Consider the following 19,575-nt stretch of genomic DNA (forward strand, 5'->3'; position numbering starts at 1 on the left):
GACAGGCGGCGGGCCAGCCAATCGGCAGGGCGTTGCGACCGAGGGGGCGGGGCGGCGCAGGGGCAGCGCCGGACGACACGCCCACCTGCGTTGTTGTGCGGGGGACCGCAGGCTCTCTGGCTCTTTCTGACCTCGAGGGCTGATTTAGAGCTTTAGGCCCGACTGGGCACTGAGCCTTTCCAGCCACGCTGGGCTTCCCTACTGCAGTGTGAAGTGACCCCAGAGCATATAGAGCCCACCCGGGTGTCACACTGTCACAGCCTATGGGCTCCACCGCTCTACCCCATCACAGGGTTTTCCAGGTCTCAGGTTGCACCTGCACTACAGCATCCCTTAATGAGTAACTCAGCGGCCTGGAGACACGCTGCTTTGATTTAATGATCATCTTTAAAGTCAGTCTGCTAGGAACCAGGATGAAGGATGGAAACAATGTGTCACCACGAAAACATGTGAGGGTGTTATAACTTGGAATCAAAACCAGTACTCCAAATCAGTAATGTGAATATGTTTAATAATTCCCTGTTTTCTGTTTTCGTCTTTCCATGATTAACTTGACTATTTTTACTGGCGTATTGAGTATGGGTAGCTGACCTAACTTAGGACACAGGTTGTAACCCCATCCCACCCCCCAGTGCGGAAGAGGCTGACAAAATCTGTCTTTCAGTGGGCAAAGTCTTACAGTCTACAATCTAGTTATTTCCCCATTACCTTAAAACATGTTAGCAGCTAACTGTAGATAGGACGTGTGTGTGTGTGTGTGTGTGTGTGAATAACTCAGCTGTAGAGGCAGCCTTTACTGCCTCCCCTCCCTCAGCACGGCCTAAACTCTAGTAACACCACATATCTACTACACATATAAGTTGGTATATACAGAGACGTAAGTAACAGAGATGAAAATTTCCCACCTGGGCTAGCGGTGCTTCTCTAAGAGTCATCCACCGTCTAACAAAAATCCCAACCCCAGGCGTGAAAACACCCCTTTCAAGTTGCTGGCCAAGGTTGTCCAAGAGACTATCAAAATATTATAGGCTCTTGCTATTGCCTTTGGTGGACCTTCATAGGTGAAAATCAAGTTCCTATTGCTGAAGATACTGTATACCTTAGACACAGGGCCCCTGGGCTGGAGCTTACTGAAAGCTGTCTCTCTGAGGACCAGCTTTCATGATGCCAGGAGATGCTGTGCAAGCTTCCAGCGGAGGAGAACCACACAACTGTCGTTCTACCTAGCTGAGCCGCAACAATGGCCGTCACGGCATGATCACACCACGGGGCACTAAGCACACTAGTGGTGTGTGTGTTTTGGCAGTAACCAACAGCTTTCTAACTGGACCTAAGGCCCACTCAACGAGAGGGCAATCTCGCTCGGTACCAGAAACCCAGCCAGCTGCTCAGTGTTTGTGAGGTTGTGGGTCTTGGAAGCAAACCAACAACCACTGCTTTATTAAACTGGCACGATCTTAACTACACTCTAAATATTTGTCCTCATACCCAGAGGAAAGTACAGTGTCAGCCCCCATCAAGGAAACTCTTTGTAACAGATGCAGGCTGTTGCAGAAAACCACAGCCAATCAAAACCCAACTGATGCAGCTACAACACAACTCTCCCACACCTAAGGCTCAGGGTCACTTCAGAAGAGGGGGTGGGAACAGTGTAGGGGCCAAAGAAAACAGAGTTTCTGTGTGATAGTGTCTCCTAGGAGGGTCAGAGGCTACAGCTAAAAAGTTTCACCAGCATGACCACCTAAACATGAGCTGGACAAAGATGATAGCAGTAGGCATGCTAACTGGGTTGGGGGACGCTCACAATGCCTCAACCCTACACACAGAACCACAGGCAGCTAAGGATTGCCAAGAGTGGTGGAAATAGTTTTCCCCAGGAAAGAGTATAGTTGGTTATTCAGTACCCAGTGGTCTGCCCTGGAAGCATAGATACACATACACGTAACATGGTATAGACTGCACAGATTGTATTTAGGTGCACATTCACATACACACACACACATTTCACACACACACATACCACACACCACACCACACCACACACACACACACACACACACACACACACTTACTTGACTAACCTGTTCTCTAAGAAGATACTTGCTCCCCTATGCATGATTACCATTCCAACAGCAGCTTGGGGAAAGGGTTGAACTGAGGAATCAGAAATATTTACTCACCTTTTAATTTTATTTTAAACAGGAGGCTTGCGGTACAGCCCAAGTTCAACTAGAAATCTGGATCTTCCTGCCTGTCTCAGCTTTCCAAGTGCAGGGATTACAAGTGTGAGCCACCACACTCTGACTGAAAGGGAAATCTGCACCGAATTATAGCAAGCTTTAAAAATAGCACTACCGTGACTTAGAAACTACAAAGCCATCTTCCCAAACAAGACGTGCTTATACAGCCTACTTGCTCCTTTTTGAACAAGATAATTTTCCTGAAAAAAGGACTAAATATGGATAGTTTTCCTGTAAAGTAAAAAGGACGAAATGTCTTCTTCTACAAGGACAGAAAGCCTTTTGCATCTTGCATGGATAAGCAGACACTGAAGCCAGCGCCTCTGTAGCAGTGTAATGAGGACACAGCTTCGAATCAACACAAGAAGTGGAGACTGACAGTTGGTCATTCCCCGGCCTCAGTCAACATTTAGTGACACTAGCCATCCCTGAATTCTGGTCTGTTCACTGCTCTTCCTGCTCTTCTTGCTCTTTAGAATTATTTAGATTGATTTATTTATTTACTTAGTGTGTACGCTGACTGTAGATACACCTGCAGGCCAGAAGAGGGCATCGGATTCCATCATAGATGATTGTGAGCCACTATGTGGTTGCTGGGAATTGAACTCAGGAAGAGCAGTGCTTTTAACCCACTGAGCCATCTCTCCAGCTTCCTTATTTAAAATCTTAATCCAATTACATTTCAGGGTACTTTGGAGAGCAGCAATTCCGTTTCAAAGAATATATTCTAAGTAGCCAGTCTCCAATGTGGACAAATCGTATTCCTACCTGCTGTGTACAAAGAAGCTATGCACATCCATAGCATCTTACACCATACAGTTGTTTGCCGTTGTTGCTGCTGCTGTCGTTGTCATTGTCTGAGGCACAAGGCCTCACAATATTAGCCAAGCTTCTCAAACTCCTGGATTTAAACAATTAATGATGCTGCTATCTACCAAGTAGCTGGTATCTGAGACTGAAGGTATGTGTCACGGTGTGACTACATGTGACATATTTAATAAGTGATTTTGGATTTGCTCTTGTGGTAGGAGTTCATTCTGTAGATCAGGATGGCCTGAAACTATCTTGCTCAGGCTGTCCTTGAACTCACAAAAATCCCCCTGCCTCAGCCTCTCTAGTGCTGGAATTACAGGTGTGAGCCATGACAGCCAGAAGTGTTTATCAGAATTCTTACTGAAGGGGGAAGGGCAGGAAAATGTTGATCCGCAAATGCAGTAGGCGTAACTGTAATTGTGATATAATCTCAATACTATATGATACATCTCAAATGATACAATAGCACCTTTCTTTTTGATGGGACTACAGAAATTAAAAGCAATGAATGGCTTTTACTATTTATAGAAAGAAACATTAAGGAAACACAATTTGACACGGTGGGGAGGGAAGAGAAGGGGAGTCTCTGAAAGCACTTCCTCAATACTATATTTATAATACAATATGATCTGGTCTTAAAGGGTCAAGTACAGACAGGCCTAGAATCAGTTTCAAATGTGAGTACCTTTTTTAAGTCAGCTTCGGTGCTTATTATAGCCACCAATTTGAGAAATGCGGTTCGAGTATTTATCTGTCAGAGTTACTGCATTGACAACAGTGAATTCTATGTCTTAAAAGAAAAAGGAGAGAAGCTTTATAAGGAAACTCACAGCTAGTAAAGCCCTCCCCTCTAGCCACCGTGTTCCTTTGGCGCCGTTCTGGGGTACCTGCTGGTGGTACACAGAGCCCTGGACCTGGAGCCAAAGCTCTACACACCGCACTTGTGTCTTTATGCTGCCCAAGAAATCTTAAGGGCAGACGGACCTGCTCAAAATGCTCTTACATCAACAGATGACCGCTCAGCATCGTGCTCTGACAGCCGCTATGAAGACAGGTTCCTTCTGAGATAATTGATGTGTGAATACAGACTCACTTCTAGTCTGTGCTAATTAGGACAGGAGTCCTATGCCTAGCAGGAACAGCATGTCAGAACATAGCCTTCTGGCCAAGTCACACGGAGTGACACTCACCTGATCCTATTCTTAGGTGCATCCTGGTGGGGAGGCAGTGACTATGGTTTTCATCAGTTATAGATCATTCCCGTAAGCCCCACGACTGCTCAAACCTACAGCCACACAGTTGTCTCTGCTGTCTGGAACCCACAACGCACCTAACCCAGGCTGACTGACATACCGTGCTTGCTGTTTCAGAGGCAAGCAGGGAACCATAAACGAGTAGTAAATGTTTCTCCACCTTGCCTTCTAAAATACTTTCCTCCCACTTATAGAAAGATCTAGCCGGGCAGCGGTGGCGCATGCCTGTAATCCCAGCACTCTGAGAGGCAGAGGTAGGCATATTTCTGAGTTCGAGGCCAGCCTGGTCTACAGAGTGAGTTCCAGGACAGACAGGGCTATACAGAGAAACCCTGTCTCGGAAAAAACAAACAAGCAAACAAACAAACAAAAACAAATCCAGAAAGATCTATAACAACTCCTTGAGGTTCATAAGTATTTTTAAAGTTTAGGTTTCTGATCATTTGTGGAGGCAAGTGAGAATAATATCATATCAGGAAATGTAGGCTATCTAAGTAGACTAGGAGGTTTGGCTTCATTTAGTCAAGTCTTACAAACAGGCTGTTAAGTGGATGTGCATTTGGATCTTGACCCTTAATAAGAAATGCCATGGTGCTGGAGAGATGGCTCAGAGGTTAAGAGCACTGACTGCTCTTCCAGAGGTCCTGAGTTTATTCCTAGCAACCACGTGGTGACTCAAAATCACCTGTAATGGGATCCAATGCCCTCTTCTGGTGTGTCTGAGGACAGCGACAGTCTACACACACGCATAAATAAGTTAAAAGAAAGAAAGAAAGAAATGCCACCCTAAGGTTCTCTCTCAAAAGACAAGTATATTCCAAATGAGTTTTTATTAAAGTCTTAAAACATTTCCTAAAGAGAATGAAATACAAATGGATTGTCTTACACATATGTGCTTTCAGGTGCAGTCTTCTCAAAAACATGGCTGTCCAGGCTCTTTGCATGAACGAGCTCCTGAGCTGCAGCTACAGCCCTGGCAATCCAGACCTCCTGGCACCCTAGAGCACCTAGAGACATGTGGTGTGGCATGTATATGTATTCATGCATGTGGACATGTGTGTGTTTCTGTGTGTGTGGACTTGCGTCTATGTTTGTGAACACATTTATGTATATGTACATGATTAATTTGCATATGTAAATTAAGTGTGTGCACATGTGTATATGTGACTACACATATGCTAAAGTGTGTGCGCATGTACTTAGAAATATTTACCTGTGACTACATGTGTATATCTATGTGTATAGCATGGTAGTGTCTTAAGTGTATACATATCTATATGTGTGCACACATGTGTAGGTGTGTATATTTATGTGTATGTACATGTACATGTTTGTGTTGTACATGTATATATGTAGGTGTACATATCTATATGTTTGTGAGAGAAAATGTTTGTGTGTAAACATGTGAATATTTATGTTTCTATACATGTGTATATACATTTGTGTGTTCATTTGAATATGCAAGCATACATATGTACATATATGTACCTGCATATATCTTACATGGGTATATCTATGTGTACTTGTATATTTTTATCTTTATACATATATACTTATGTTTGTGTACATGTGTGTAATTATGTGAATACATGCATGTATCTATTTGCATACATGTGTATGTTTTTGTGTACACATATATTTATATATGTGTGCATGTATATGTATGGATATACATATGTATATTCTTGTTTACATAAGTTTCTCTGTGTGTATATGTATATATATTTATGTGTGTATATGGGTAAGTTTGTAGGCATGTACATGTGTATGTTTACAGGTGCATATTGATGCATATACATATTTATATGTCTATTACTGTGAATGCATCTGTGTGTTTATATGTGTCTATGTGTATGTATGGGTCTATATGTGAATGTTTATGTGTATCCATGTGTATGTTTATGTGCTTATATATATATTTATATGGATGTATATGTGAATGTTTAAAATTAACCCTAACTTTACTCTCTGAATCTAACTCAAACCATAATCATGGTCTTAACCTTAACATAAATACTATTCCCTTACTCTAATCCTAACTAACCTTTAACCCTAAGCCTGCCTTGACTAACGCTAACTCTAGTCCTAACACTAACTGCTAACCCAGCCCTAATTCTAACATCTAACCCTCTAATGCTAACCCTAACCATAACCACAATCCCACTATAACCCTAACCATAACCTCAGTCCCACTAACTTTAACCCTAACCTATAAACCTAACCCTAACCTCTAACCCTAACCTCTAACCCTAACCTATAAACCTAACCCTAACCTCTAACCATAACCTCACCCCTATTGTAACCCTAACCCCAGCCCTTGCTAGAGCACAGCTTTCCAGAATTATATGCATTTTAGTTTTCTTTTCAGAACCTCTCGGCTCATGGTCCTACGAGGAGAGCAGCTCCTAAGCCTCCCTCTGCCAGGGTACTTTGTTGGCTTGGTCACATGGGGTTCTGTCATCTGAAAATGTAGCTTATGGATATCTCTGTCCTGTAGCTTCTCTAAGAAATGCAATTGTTTCTGAAAACACAGCTGCTAAAGATGCATAGAAACTAACATGAGGAAAGGGCTCTGAGTTGCTGCAGGTGCACTGTGGCCCTTGAGCCCAGCCATCTGTAGCTAACGCTGGGAACTGCAAAGCCATGGCACGCTCTGGCTGCTCAGCCTGGTCTCCTGCAGGTCCGGAAGGTCTGTGCACAGAGGACGAAGAGCTCTAGACTTGTAACCTAGCACGGCTCATCCCTGTCACTCCAGTGCTCAGTACTCGGTCACCATGAGTCCACAGGTTTGATGGAGAAATGGCTCTGGCATTGGAGTTTGCTGAATACGCTCCACCATTGAATGGCAGCCCAGCTCTGACATTTCATGGGACAGTGCTGGACCAGGAAGTATTCCATTTCCTAGCCCGGGGAAGGAAGGAACTAACCTGCATATGCATCTACCTACATAAAGCTCCCGCGCACGGTGTGCTAAGATGTGTTTATAGTGAATGGAATAAAAACACGAAAGCATTGCTGAAGTAATTTTGCATTTTTATAGAGGGGTCACATTCCACACTGATTCCTCCTCCTGATCCTTTACCTTTTTGTGGAAGATGGAAGGAAAAGTCCCCTCGTGTTCCACGAAGTGGGAGGAACCCCCTGAATGGCACCAGATGTTGTTCTTAGCCAGGGCTGCTTTCTACAGAGCCTAACACACTGATTGGGCCAAAGTCTACAGCCCAGCCCTAGGCTGTCTCCCCTGTCTGCCCCAACTGGGAGGAGGAGCTGGCTGGCACTGTATCTGGGGTACCTGGAAGGTAACCCCAAGGGCACATTCTGACCGCGCAGGGCAGCTGCCTTCCTTATATGGAGCGTGTGTGGAGGGGCAGCTGCCATATATGGAGCGTGTGTGCAGGGTACAAAGATCTCCCTTCTGACTGATTAAATTGCTTGTTATACATCCTGCACATTGCCCAGGTGAGAGCCCTGAAAATCAAACCAAAGTTCACCCTTGGCATGCAAAGAACTGTAAGCAAATTCACCCCTTCCTCTTCTCAGTGTCAATAGGGAAATGTGACCAGCTCCCAGCAGCATCCTTGGCATGTCCCCCTCCCACCCCTCCCACCATGCCTGCCCACCCCATCACCCCATGCTGCTCCTGCCTCCTCAGCTCTCTCTCTCTCTCTCTCTCTCTCTCTCTCTCTGTTGTTTTGGTTTTTGGTTTTTTTGGAGACAGGGTTTCTCTGTATAGCCCTGGCTGTCCTGGAACTCACTCTGTAGACCAGGCTGGCCTTGAACTCAGAAATCCACCTGCCTCTGCCTCTCAGCGTGCTGGGATTACAGGTGTGCGCCACCACTGCTCCCTCAGTACTCCTACAAGGACTAGTCCCTGACAGTTCCACTCAACGCCCTACCCTTGTTCCTTGAAAAAAACCATTTGTAAATCACCCTAGCTTGAACGTCCATTGGTTCCCTGCTAGGACTCAGCAACTCCTAAAAAGGCAGAGTTCAGCGTGTGGCCTGGATCTCTCTGTGGTCCATTTAATGGAATATGGACCGGTCCCATTGTTCATGAATCCACTTGTACTGTGTCTTGATCTCACCAGCATAAGCATGGACCGTTTCACTGAGCTGTGTCCATCTCCTCTTGGGGAAGGTAGAAGGACTCTGGTGACATCCAAGCCAAAGGCTCAGGACAGAGCACTGGGCCAGCACTGGAGGACCGGCAGGATGCTGATGGTGTGTCTCAACATCACTCTGTGGTAGAGATCTTCCATCTTCCTCCATAAAAACGCTACCTAAAGCACCCGACCGCTTTCCCGTCTCCACAGTGAAGGGCCTCTTGGTTGGAGGCTTATCGTGGGTCAACACACAGAGACAGGCATTGTTTGGCTGCCTCAGAGAGTGGGCAGGGTTATGTGTGGCATGTGCTGGAGGTACACTTCTTTGCTCGGGAAACTAACATTGTTGACAGAGGCCAGTCAAATTGGTCCCCCACACAGTGGGCATAGAGTCTAGCTGTGATGATTAATCCCCATTGTCTGCTCCATGGTATTTAAAACCACACCACTGAGCATGTCTATAAGGGCTTCTCTAGGTTTACCTCAGGGGGGTAAGACACACTCTGAATGTAAGGGTCACGTGTTCATGGTTCTGACCTAAATAATGAGGTGGGAGAGAGCTGAGCACCGGCCACTCTCCCTCTGTTCCTGACTATAGATGTGACCTGTTTCACATGCCTGCTGCCATCATCGCCCGGCATGATGGGCCAGGTGCTCTCTCAAACTATGAACCTGTAGGACTTCCTTTTGTGGAGACCCTCACTCCATTCTCAGGATAGCGTACACCCAAGGAAATGCGAGAGACCGACTTAATGCAAATGCATGAGGTAGTTTATTATCAGAGCTCTGGGCCGACACATATCTCACACAGGAGACAGAGGAGTCGACCCTGAGGCTCAAAAGTTAGGGGTTTATATAGGAAAAGTCAGGGGGTTTGGCGCGGTTACACATGATTTGCTGATTCAAACATTGGCAGGGGATTCTGGCGCGCAGGGTGGGTTTTTTTTTTTTTTTTTTTTTTTTTTTTTTTTTTTTTTTTTTTTTTGGGCATACGTGTGGATCGGGCCATCAGCAATGTAGGAGGGTGGTTTATTTTTGTTAGCAGGAAGGTCACTTTGACGTTAGTAAACTGCATCCAAGGGACAGGAGACAGGAGACTCCAGTCCAGATAGTGTATGACCCATAGGAGTTTTCCCAGGCATGCCCCTTATCTTTTATGGCCGGTCTATTTGTGGAATGGCTCAACCTTGCTTCAAGCTTGTCCAGCATGCCCGGGCTCTAGTCTGCTTGCTGCCTCAACTATGGATTCTGAAAAATCCCAACTCCCTTCAAACCCACATAGCTCTGCCTTCCTGCCCAATGCCCTGTCACAGCACTGAGAGAATTAGCTGGCACTGTCCCCAAAGCAGATTCTGTTCTTGCTGTGCACTGGCACCATCCTTGCTGGGCCCGAGAACCAGGTGACTCTTGGAGTGAGCTTTGTTCACGCCAAGTGCTTGGTGTTGCCTAAGCAGCACCTCTGCTAGTCTTGTGAGGAGTGTAAAATTAAAGACTAAGGTGGAGAATGGGCTCCAAGAAGACTGTAGCCCGGTCGGACCTTTGGATTGGGGCATCCTGATCCTATCAACTGTGGGCAGCCTTGGAAAACACCCTCAGCTCTGACCTCTAAGATGAGGGCAGGGACAGGGCTCAAATCTTTCCAGGTTGAGCCATCTCCCACACCTTGTCTTCCTTTCTTAGATTTTTATTTTTAATCTTGTATCTGTGTCTGTCCATCTCTCTGTCCACCTCCCCCCCCCTCCGTGTGTGTATGTGTGTGTGTGTGTGTGTGTGTGTATGCCTGTCTGTCTGTCTGTTCACATGAGTTCAGGTACCTGCTGAGCACTTTGTGTCCCCTGGAGTTGTAGTTATAGCTCACTGTGCCCAACCTGAAGTTGATGCTGGGAACTGAACTTCTTTGCAAGAGCAATGTGCACCTTTAACCAATGTGTCAGTCTCTCAGTCCCTTTTTCTGTTTGTTTGTTTTGTTTTTCAAGACAGGATTTCTCTGTGTAGCCCTGACTGTTCTGAAACTTACTCTGTAGAGCATGCAAACCTCAAACTCAGAAATCTGCCTGCCTCTGCCTCCCAAGTGCTGGGATTAAAGGTGTGCAACACCACTGCCCAGCCTCCAGTCCCTTTTGGAATATTTGTTTTCTTTATACAATAGTTGAAAAGCTTAGACATTGGAGCAAAGTTTATGGGCTTGGAGAGGCATGCATGAGCCAGGCATGATGGTTGCTGTACGTGTGAAATCCTAGCACTTTGGAGCCCAAGGCAGGAAGGGTTAAGCTGAGGCCAGCCTAGGGAGACGTTCCCTTTGCTTCCACAGTGAAAGAAGGAAACAAAGAGAAAGGCCCATCCTCACAGGAGCTCCGTGGAAGCACGGCTTTTCCTCATCGGAGCCTGAGCAGCTACTGCTGGGTTTTCCTCCATGATAGGGTGAAAGGCAGCAGCTCAGGAAGATGTGTCACTTGTAATTGCAGGAAGTGTAGCAAGCTTAGATTCCTTCTTAAACGCCCTTTCAAAGTGTGTTGGCTCTAACAGCTCAATTGCCCTTCAGTCAAAGGAGAAATAGCGATACAAAGTATGTTATTTTCTCCAAATTTTAAAAAACATATTTGCAGTTTCCTCTGTGCACCTCCGAGGCACAATAGCAGCCTGTTATAGATAGCAGCAGAATATATTCTACCCGTGTAATTTTCTTTTTGTAAGGCAAGATGATATCTGGAAATATTCATCTTCCTTTTTCCCCCTCTGCTTGCTATCACATGGTGTGGCTCCCACTGTGAGACAGAGTGGCCACACTGCTATGAGAAGTAGAATCTTTAGAGAAATGGAAAGCAACGGAAAAGGGATAATTTTTCATTCTTAAGCTTCCCAGACAGGAGTTAGTTAACGAGGGGAAGCAAGCCAGTGTCCAGGACGCAGCTGGCTGGACTTTGCCCTACATGGGCGCTCCCAGGTCCAGTTCCATGTTGCATTCTGCTGCTTCTTCTCAGTCCTGAACTTTGGCATTCCAACTGAGTCCCCTTCCAGTAAGAGAGGCACAGGGCCCCTCTCAGTGCTTAGGTGGAACTGGGACATACAGAAGCAACCCTGTCATCAAGAAATCCGATCTGGAGTTCAGCTGGAGAAAATCCGACTTTCTTTTCCCATTTCTTTGTCCTTTAAAACTATCATAGGTATACTCATAGTCTACACATTCATGCAGAGCCATTGTATTATATATGTTTGCCCATTTCAAGGTGAGCTTTAGAAGACCCCAAGCATCAGAAGACCTCAACACTCTCCACAGTTCCCTCTTAGATGGCGAAGGAACAAAGTATACTGTAACATCAGTGGCCTGAGCAGACCCAGTTGTATACATTTTTTTCTTCTTAAACAAGTTCTCTTAACATGATTAATTATTGTTTGTCAAAATCATGGGGGGAATAAAAATCAGGAAACTGGCTGGATGGTGGTGGCGCATGCCTGTAATCCCAGCACTCTGGGAGGCAGAGGCAGGTGGATTTCTGAGTTTGAGGCCAACCTGGTCTACAGAGTGAGTTCCAAGACAGCCAGGGCTATACAGAGAAACCCTGTCTCGAAAAACCAAAAAAAAAAAAAAAAAAATCAGGAAACTGTAAGACGTAGTTAAATCTGGGCAGATAAATCTACTTCCTCGTGGCTAGAGGGAACTGCTACCTCCATCAGTAGCTGACCGGATATGTGAGTGGCTTTAGAAGCTTGAGGCACACAGTAGGCACTCAGTAATAGCAACAGTTATTTCATGATCCTGTCCTGAGTATGCTGTCAGAAACATAGACAAACACGCTTCTGTGTTGGCTTAGATCCTTCAAAACCTACTTTAATCAGGTTTCTTAAATTCTTTAACCTCCCTTCTGGACCACCAACTAAAGATAGGGGAGAAAGATGGTTAATAGGACAAGGGGATGTGGACCTGCTTAGAAGTAGTTCTTTGGGGTGATTTCAATCTCTTTGTGAGGGTATCAGCAGTCCAGTCCAAAACATCAAACACAAATCAGTAGCAGGAGTCTAGTCCACTGCTAAGCACCAGACATGAATCAGGAGCAGCTGCTCCATTCAGAAGAAACCTCAAAGCTCTGCCGAGTCAGCATGCATCTGCAGAAGCAGCAAGAAGTAGCTGGAAAACCATGAGAAGTTCTTTAGTGCTTCTCTCTCTATGAAGTCACAACAACAAAGAAAATCAGCAAAGACCAGCAAAGCGTTGCAAGGTGAACCAATGCAAGAGCGCAGGTCACCATTTGCTCGGGTTCTACTCAACCTCTTTCCAAACATCACACGCCCCTTGAGTGTCTGCCTCAGCAAAGCATCCTCACACGTGTCTGCTTCAGCAGAAGATCCTCTCATAAGACAGCTTCCAGAAAAACATCACACAACACAACATAGTCTCCAAAGAAGCCGGAAATTTCCATTTCACTTCTGTCTTTCAACAACGTTAGAGTTTATTGGATAACAATAAATTCACAGGGTACCACAGCTTCAGTAGCAGCAGTTTGCTGCTTAACCCTGCTCTTCTTGGTGATCTGGTTTTCAACACTAACACATGTTCGTTTATTCCACTCTTGATGTTAACTCTTATATCACATATCACACAGCAAATGTATCATGTGTATACATATGTGTATGTATATATATTATACAATATAAGCAAAAGATTTAAGAAGGTTGGGCTGGAGATATGGCTTAGTGGTTAAGAGTACCAACTGTTCTTCGGAAGGTCCTGAGTTCAAATCCCAGCAACCACATGGTGGCTCACAACCATCTATAACAAGATCTGACTCCCTCTTCTGGAGTGTCTGAAGATAGCTACAGTGTACTTACATATAATAAATAAATAAATCTTTTTATTAAAAAAAGGTTGCAGCCATGTTTCAAGTGGTCTCAGAAGCAGGTTGAATGGGGTCTGTATTAATAATAAAATACTCCACATCAGCTGCAGGAAGAAGCTGTGGTTGTGGAGTCAGGCTGCCCCATGATATAGGTTTGAAAATGGAGCTATAAAGTTTAATCAGCTGCAGAGATCAAAGGGAAGGATATGGACCAAATAAATGAACAGATGGAAGGATGGAAGGATGGATCACAGGAAGAAGAGCAAACAGTAGATAAATAGGTCATATCAATAGCAGGGCCCTCCAGAGACACCCAAGACAGTCAAGAGTTACACTGGATGGTCAGATGATAGGTCATGGTTGTCAGTATTGCAGTGCTGGGTGCTTTATGAGGTCCAGGTGAGAGTGTTATACATGTCTTCCATCTGATGTGGCCGATGAGCTCCTGGGCCTAACTTTTCTGATTCACCTTTAGTACGCCCGTGTAGTCTTACAGTCATCATTCACTCTGATAAATGTATAGAATAGAGCGCTTTTCACTCCCAAAGACCAGAGAAACTCCTAAAACCAGAGAAAATACACACACACACACACACACACACACACACACATATAGGCAGTGGGCTCTGTGGACTAGAGGTAGAGGGTTGGTTACCATGAAATCCCTCGCACCCCCTACCTCCCACCTCCGCTCGGTGCCATTATCCATGTAAACTGAACGTAGGTCCTATATGCATTGATGGAAGGTCTGGCCTTATCTGAAAAAAAAAAAAAAAAGACGTAACTTTAGCCACAAGGCCCAACCAAGTGACCCTAGATAACAGGAGCAGGCTGTAGTACTCTAGGATCTGTGACTAGGGCAGAACCTGTCTGGTATAGGAAGGAAAGAAAGGCATATTTGAAGTCCAGAACCCAGCTCCGAGGAGCCTGCTATCCCTACGCTGACATGCATTTCACTAAGCTAGGAGCTTTATCTGCACTAAGCATTGGGCTCCAGGCCAACGGTCCTTTCCAGTTCAAAGGATCTTCTGCTCGTATTTTATTGCTTGTATCTCAAAGTAACAAGGAAGGTAAGTAGTAAGAAATGTACATCACCATGGTGATAATCATAAATGTAACAGGTGAGCACAGATGCCATATTTGGTGTGACCTTGAAATCCATACTTGTTCCTGGCCTTATCCTTTGCTTGCAAATATATTTCTACAAGTTCAATAAACCAAAGCACAGAGCCACACATCTAAATTAGGTGTGTGGACAGAATGGTGCCGACTTCCACCCATAATTGCTCTATTATTTTTAAAGTGTATAATGCAAAACACTATTAGAATAAGCACGTCAGAAATTTACATAATACTTTCCAAATGTGAGTACCTATTATTTAAAAATGTAAAAGACTAAACCTAATACATATGTTTGCTCACTACATGCTAGGCACTTTAAAATGTTTTTGTTTACTCGGTTAAGAACCATTCCTAGTTCCGCTTTGCTATCAAGGCGAAGCTCCACACCCTGCAGTGGTCGTCTTCCCTCTTCTTCCCGCAGACCACATACGACCTATCTGGAAAACATTCCACCTTTTGACATTGCTTTTCCTGCTTTCTAGGAACTGACAGACTTTCTAAGCTACAGGTCAGCAAGACCGTCTTTGAACCCCAGGGCTAAGGGGAAGAAGACCCTGGCGTGGGGACATTGGGCAGCCCAAACCAGGCCCTTGCATTCACAGCTCGGCAGGCAGGCAAAGGGAAGAGTGAGGTGAGGGACGGGAGTGTAGACCAGCGGGTGTCTCCGCTAGCCCCAGCCCAGCACCAGGGCGGTCTGTAGGTCCGGAGAGGACGTCCAGAGACTGAGGGTAACCACCCGGGTTCCGCCAGACGACCTAGGCAATGCCAATAAGGCGAGTCAAAAACGCACCGCAGGCGGCCCTCCGGCGCCCAAGATGGGTGGGTGGGGTTTGTGTTCACTGAGCACGCGCGCACAGAGGCCTCCGAGTTCGGGTAGCAACACGAATCACGTGGCTCCGCGCCGGCCAATCAGCGGGACGCCGAGGCGGGGCGTCCAGCGGTGCCCCTCGGCGGGAGGCGGACGGCTTCCGGCAATAATTGGACCCTGCAGCTCCGTGCGGTTGGTGGCTCTCTGGTCTGCAAGGGACCCGCAGGTGAGAAGGGACTCGGGACGGGGAGGGGCAGTCGGGCAGGGCGTCCCCGGCCCACCGTCCGGTGACCGCCGTGCTGCCCGGGGGCCCACGAGCGGGCCGTGGGTTCGTCACCTCCCTGGGTGCAGGCGTCCGCCCCCCACCGCCGCTGGCGTGTCGCCTGCAGATCCGTGCGGCCTCCCGAGCACACCTGTGTGTGCACCATCCTTCAGGCCTGCGTGTGCGTTCTCCGCCCGACACGCGAAATTTGCATCTTTGTCCTCACAGCTCGTTTCTGCCTCTGTTCCAGTGGAGTTCCATCTTCATCCCTGGGCCGTTCAAACTCCCCAGAACTCAGGCATTTGGAGAACTGTCCCTGTGAAGCATCCCCCCCTTTTTTTCCTTACCTGCAGCGCCACGGCTTGATTTCCCACCATTGTCAGAAAAGGTCCCCCATTTCCTTCACATTCCATTTTCCTTCGCTCCTGGGCATGTCGTCCTACTACGAAGCATCTGTGACGATCTCTCTGAACTGCTCGGAGTAAACTCCATTTCTGACATTCAGCCTGAAATATGCAGTGGTTTTTTTTTTCATGATCTTTCACAATCAAATTTACCCACATATACAAACTATTCACATTTGATCCAAATTGTTTGAATTTAATTTACTTGAAAATCTTATAAGAAAACTAGAGCGGTAGCAAAATCCAATGCTTATTAGGTTGAAGACAATTCATTTTAAAAAGGGATTTATTATTGTTAATTATGTGTGAGCCTGTGTGAGGGTACGTGCACGAGTGCCCAAGAACACCAGAGGCTTCGGATCCTGATGGACTGTAGTTACAGTGGGAGCTGCCTGCCTCACTGTACAGTGTGGCTGTTGGGAACTAAGGGCGGGGTCTTCTGCAAGAGCTCTTATCTATCTCTCCAACCCAGACCATACATTCTTTCTTACTCTAGAACAATGGAGATTATCCTTCTCAAATTTTAAAATGAAAAAAATAAGAGCGAAGCTTTTTTTTTCTCAGAAATTGAACCTGCCTTGCTATTTTTGTTATATTTTGTTATAGTTTTATTATAGTGCTCTTGCTGCATACTCAGAGCGTTTGTTTGGAAGATAAAGGCAACTGATGTACAATCTAATTATTTTTTCACGTAATTTATAAATAGAGCAACACACATATAAAGTCAAAAGGAAAAAAAAGAAGACGAAGAACAACAACCCAAACCAAACCACCGAAACCTGTAATTTCCTGGAATCTGTTTTAATAGGGTGTTATGATTTCTATAAATATAGTGGCTAAGAGATGGCTTGTGGGATGAGAGTCCGTAATTTTGAGTCCTGTCCTATGGGATTCTTTGCCTCTGTACTGTCATGAATAAGTAGACATTGTTTTGTTATGATGCTGGTGGGTGAACAAACACAGCCTCTTGGATATGCTAAGCTCGCGCTGAGCCTTCAAGTAGAGAGTTAAATTTGTAAAGTGTGGCTCTTTCCTACTTCACAGATTAGTGTGAGGACTAAACTGTGAGCCTGTTCTGAGTTCTAGTGTTTGCTGTAACTGTTTTCATTAGGAGAACAAGTGCTTGTTGAAGAAGAGAGAAGAGAGAAGAGGAGGAGGAGGAGAAAGAGGAAGAGGAAGAGGAAGAGGAAGAAGAAGAAGAAGAAGAAGAAGAAGAAGAAGAAGAAAGAGAAGAAATATTTTGCTTAGTTCAGGATCTTTAGGGTTAGTTTCTCCTAGGACATGAATTTGAAGAATTCATCCTGTTCTCCTGAAGCATCCCATGTTCATGGGGAATAGAAACCCAGAAAAGACTTAAAAGTTTTCGACCCCAAGTGCTTTTTGGCATTAGCTATCAATTCTTGTACTCTTGTGCTTAAATTCTAGCGCAGATAAGGGCTGGAGAGATGTCTCAGTGGTTAAGAGCGCTGGCTGCTCTTGCAGAGGTTGAGTTCCCAGCACCCACATGTTGACTCCCAACCGTATATAACAACAGTTCCAGGAGGATATGATGCCTTTTTCCATCATCTGCTGGGCACCACATTGGATGTGGTACACTCACATGCAAATAAAACACTCGTACACATAAAATAAAAAATAAATGCAACTTTTTAAAAAGTGCGGATTACACAAGCTATGTCACAGCTGAGTAAACTCAGACTTTACTCAGACATAAAAATGTTCAGAAATGATTTCTGGATTTTCTTTATGTGATGACTAGTCTTGGTGGCCACCGTGACACACGTGGGAATAGAGAGCCCCAGTTCGTGACGTTGGCCTATGACAGGGGCTCTCAGCCTTCCTAATGCTGTGACCCGTTAATAGAGTTATTTGTGTTGTAGTGAACCCCCAACCATAACACTATTTTTGTTGCTAGTTCGTAACTGTAATTTTGCTACTATTAGGAATCATGATATCTGATATATGTCCCCCCAAACGGGGCAGAGGCCCACGGTTGAGAACCTGGCCTATGGCATATTTATTGGGTATTTTTTTGATTGGTAAATGTTATATGATGGTCCAGTGTACTTTGGGTTGTACAGCCCTGTGCAGGAGGGTCTGAGCAATATGAAAGCTGTTGTGGCAAGCCACACGTTGCCAGCCAGTTAGGAGTATTCTAGGGTTTCTGCTTGTATTTCTGCCCAGTTTGCACGGAGGATGGACTGTAACCTGTGAAATGAAACAAACCATTTCCTCAACAAAGGTTTTAGAGTATTTTATCACAGCAACAGAAAAGAAACTAGACTGTCTGAGCCTCTGCAAATCCTCAAAATAAAGGTGGTATTAATTTAAATATATTAATGAAAATTCTAGCAGTTCTTGTCTTTTAACTGACGGGTAAATTTCCATAAAATGTGGGTTGTCATTATTTAAAATCTTTCAGTAACATTTCCTGAACAGATGCTCCAGGTTCCATTAAAAAAAAAATAACAGAGGTATGATCCTTTTGTTTTTGTTTTTGTTTTTTGGATTTGGGTTTTTGTTGTTGTTGTTGTTGGTTTCCCCTGAGACAGGGTTTCTCTGTATAGCCCTGGCTGTCCTGGAACTCACTCTGTAGACCAGGCTGGACTCGAACTCAGAAATTCTCCTGCCTCTGCCTCCCAGAGTGCTGGAATTACAGGTGTGTGCCCCCACCGCCCAGCTGGTATGATCCTTTTAAATTACAACTTGCCTTTGTTTTATGAGAAAGGGTCTTGCTCCTGAGCCCAGGTTGGCCTTGAATTCTTGCCTCAGATGCTTGAGCGCGAGGATTGCAAGGTGTGCATGTGTGTGTCAGCTATACCTAGCCCCAGTGGTGGTTTGTTTGGTTTTGGTTTTTAGTGGTGCTTGGGTTTGAACCCAGGGTCTTCTGGGCACCAGGCAAGTGCTATACTACTGGTCTCTAGCCCCAGATCCGGATGGCCATTTGTTGTTGTTTATTAATACATTTGCTTCCAGAATTTGCCTTAGCTTATGAACTATATAGATTATACTTTAAACTAGTGAACTGATACTGCAGTTACAAGACTGTGTCCTGACAAGTGTATGCAGTAAATTGTTAAGAGAACAGATATTTTCCTCTCATTGGGAAATTGGGCGCATAGGACTTTTATTCTTACAGTGTCCTCGCTTCAGTCCATTCAGCTGATGAAATGGTTCTACCAGACTATTTTCTCACTAAATTGTTCAATGAATTATAGACCTATAGGGTTGACAGTAATCAAAATGTAATTGGAAACACCACAGTGGCTCTTTTTATAAGTTAAAAGTTTTCAAAGCTAAAAGGTAAGTATACTTAACAGGGAGTGGCTGCCTAGATTAGTACGGTGTTTGCGTCTTGGGAAGCGTGAGGCAATTTGTTAACCATAGACATGGGTTTACCCAAGACGAGGACGAGGAACTGTTGGTTCAGGAGGGTTTTGTTTGTTTGTTGTTTTGTTTGTGTTTTTTTTATTTTGTGCTGCACTCTTCACATTAACACACTGCTCAAAAAATGAAGTCTCAGGGTTGGAGGCTCTCACGGTCCCAGTCACAGCTCTAGGACGTCAGCTCAACCTGACTTCTGCTCAGGGTTTCAGAGCTGACACACACACACACACACACACACACACACACACACGCCTCCTGCCTTAGTCTCCTCACCCAGGTGCCTGTCACTCTCTCGCTCACTTCTCCATTTATTCTCACATGTATGCATACATACGTACATACATACAA

The 19,575-nt window shown here is 45.1% G+C and overlaps 1 protein-coding gene across 4 annotated transcripts in view; it reads left to right on the plus strand.

Annotated features, from left to right (window-relative positions):
• Positions 1 to 15,289: 15,289 nt before the first annotated feature.
• Fbxo25 (F-box protein 25) overlaps positions 15,290 to 19,575 on the plus strand; it is a 35,588-nt gene continuing 31,302 nt past the window's right edge. Inside the window, exons 1-2 of one of the 4 annotated variants that reach the window (XM_052162304.1) lie at positions 15,291 to 15,400; positions 16,952 to 17,103. The gene's annotated coding sequence lies outside the window, so the exon portion shown is untranslated. Of the gene's footprint in view, positions 15,401 to 16,951; positions 17,104 to 19,575 lie in introns of all 4 variants that reach the window. The other 3 variants (XM_052162305.1, XM_052162303.1, XM_052162306.1) reach the window with 3 other exon arrangements.

Source organism: Apodemus sylvaticus, chromosome 18 (genome assembly GCF_947179515.1).
Source record: "Apodemus sylvaticus chromosome 18, mApoSyl1.1, whole genome shotgun sequence".
NCBI lineage: Eukaryota > Metazoa > Chordata > Mammalia > Rodentia > Muridae > Apodemus > Apodemus sylvaticus.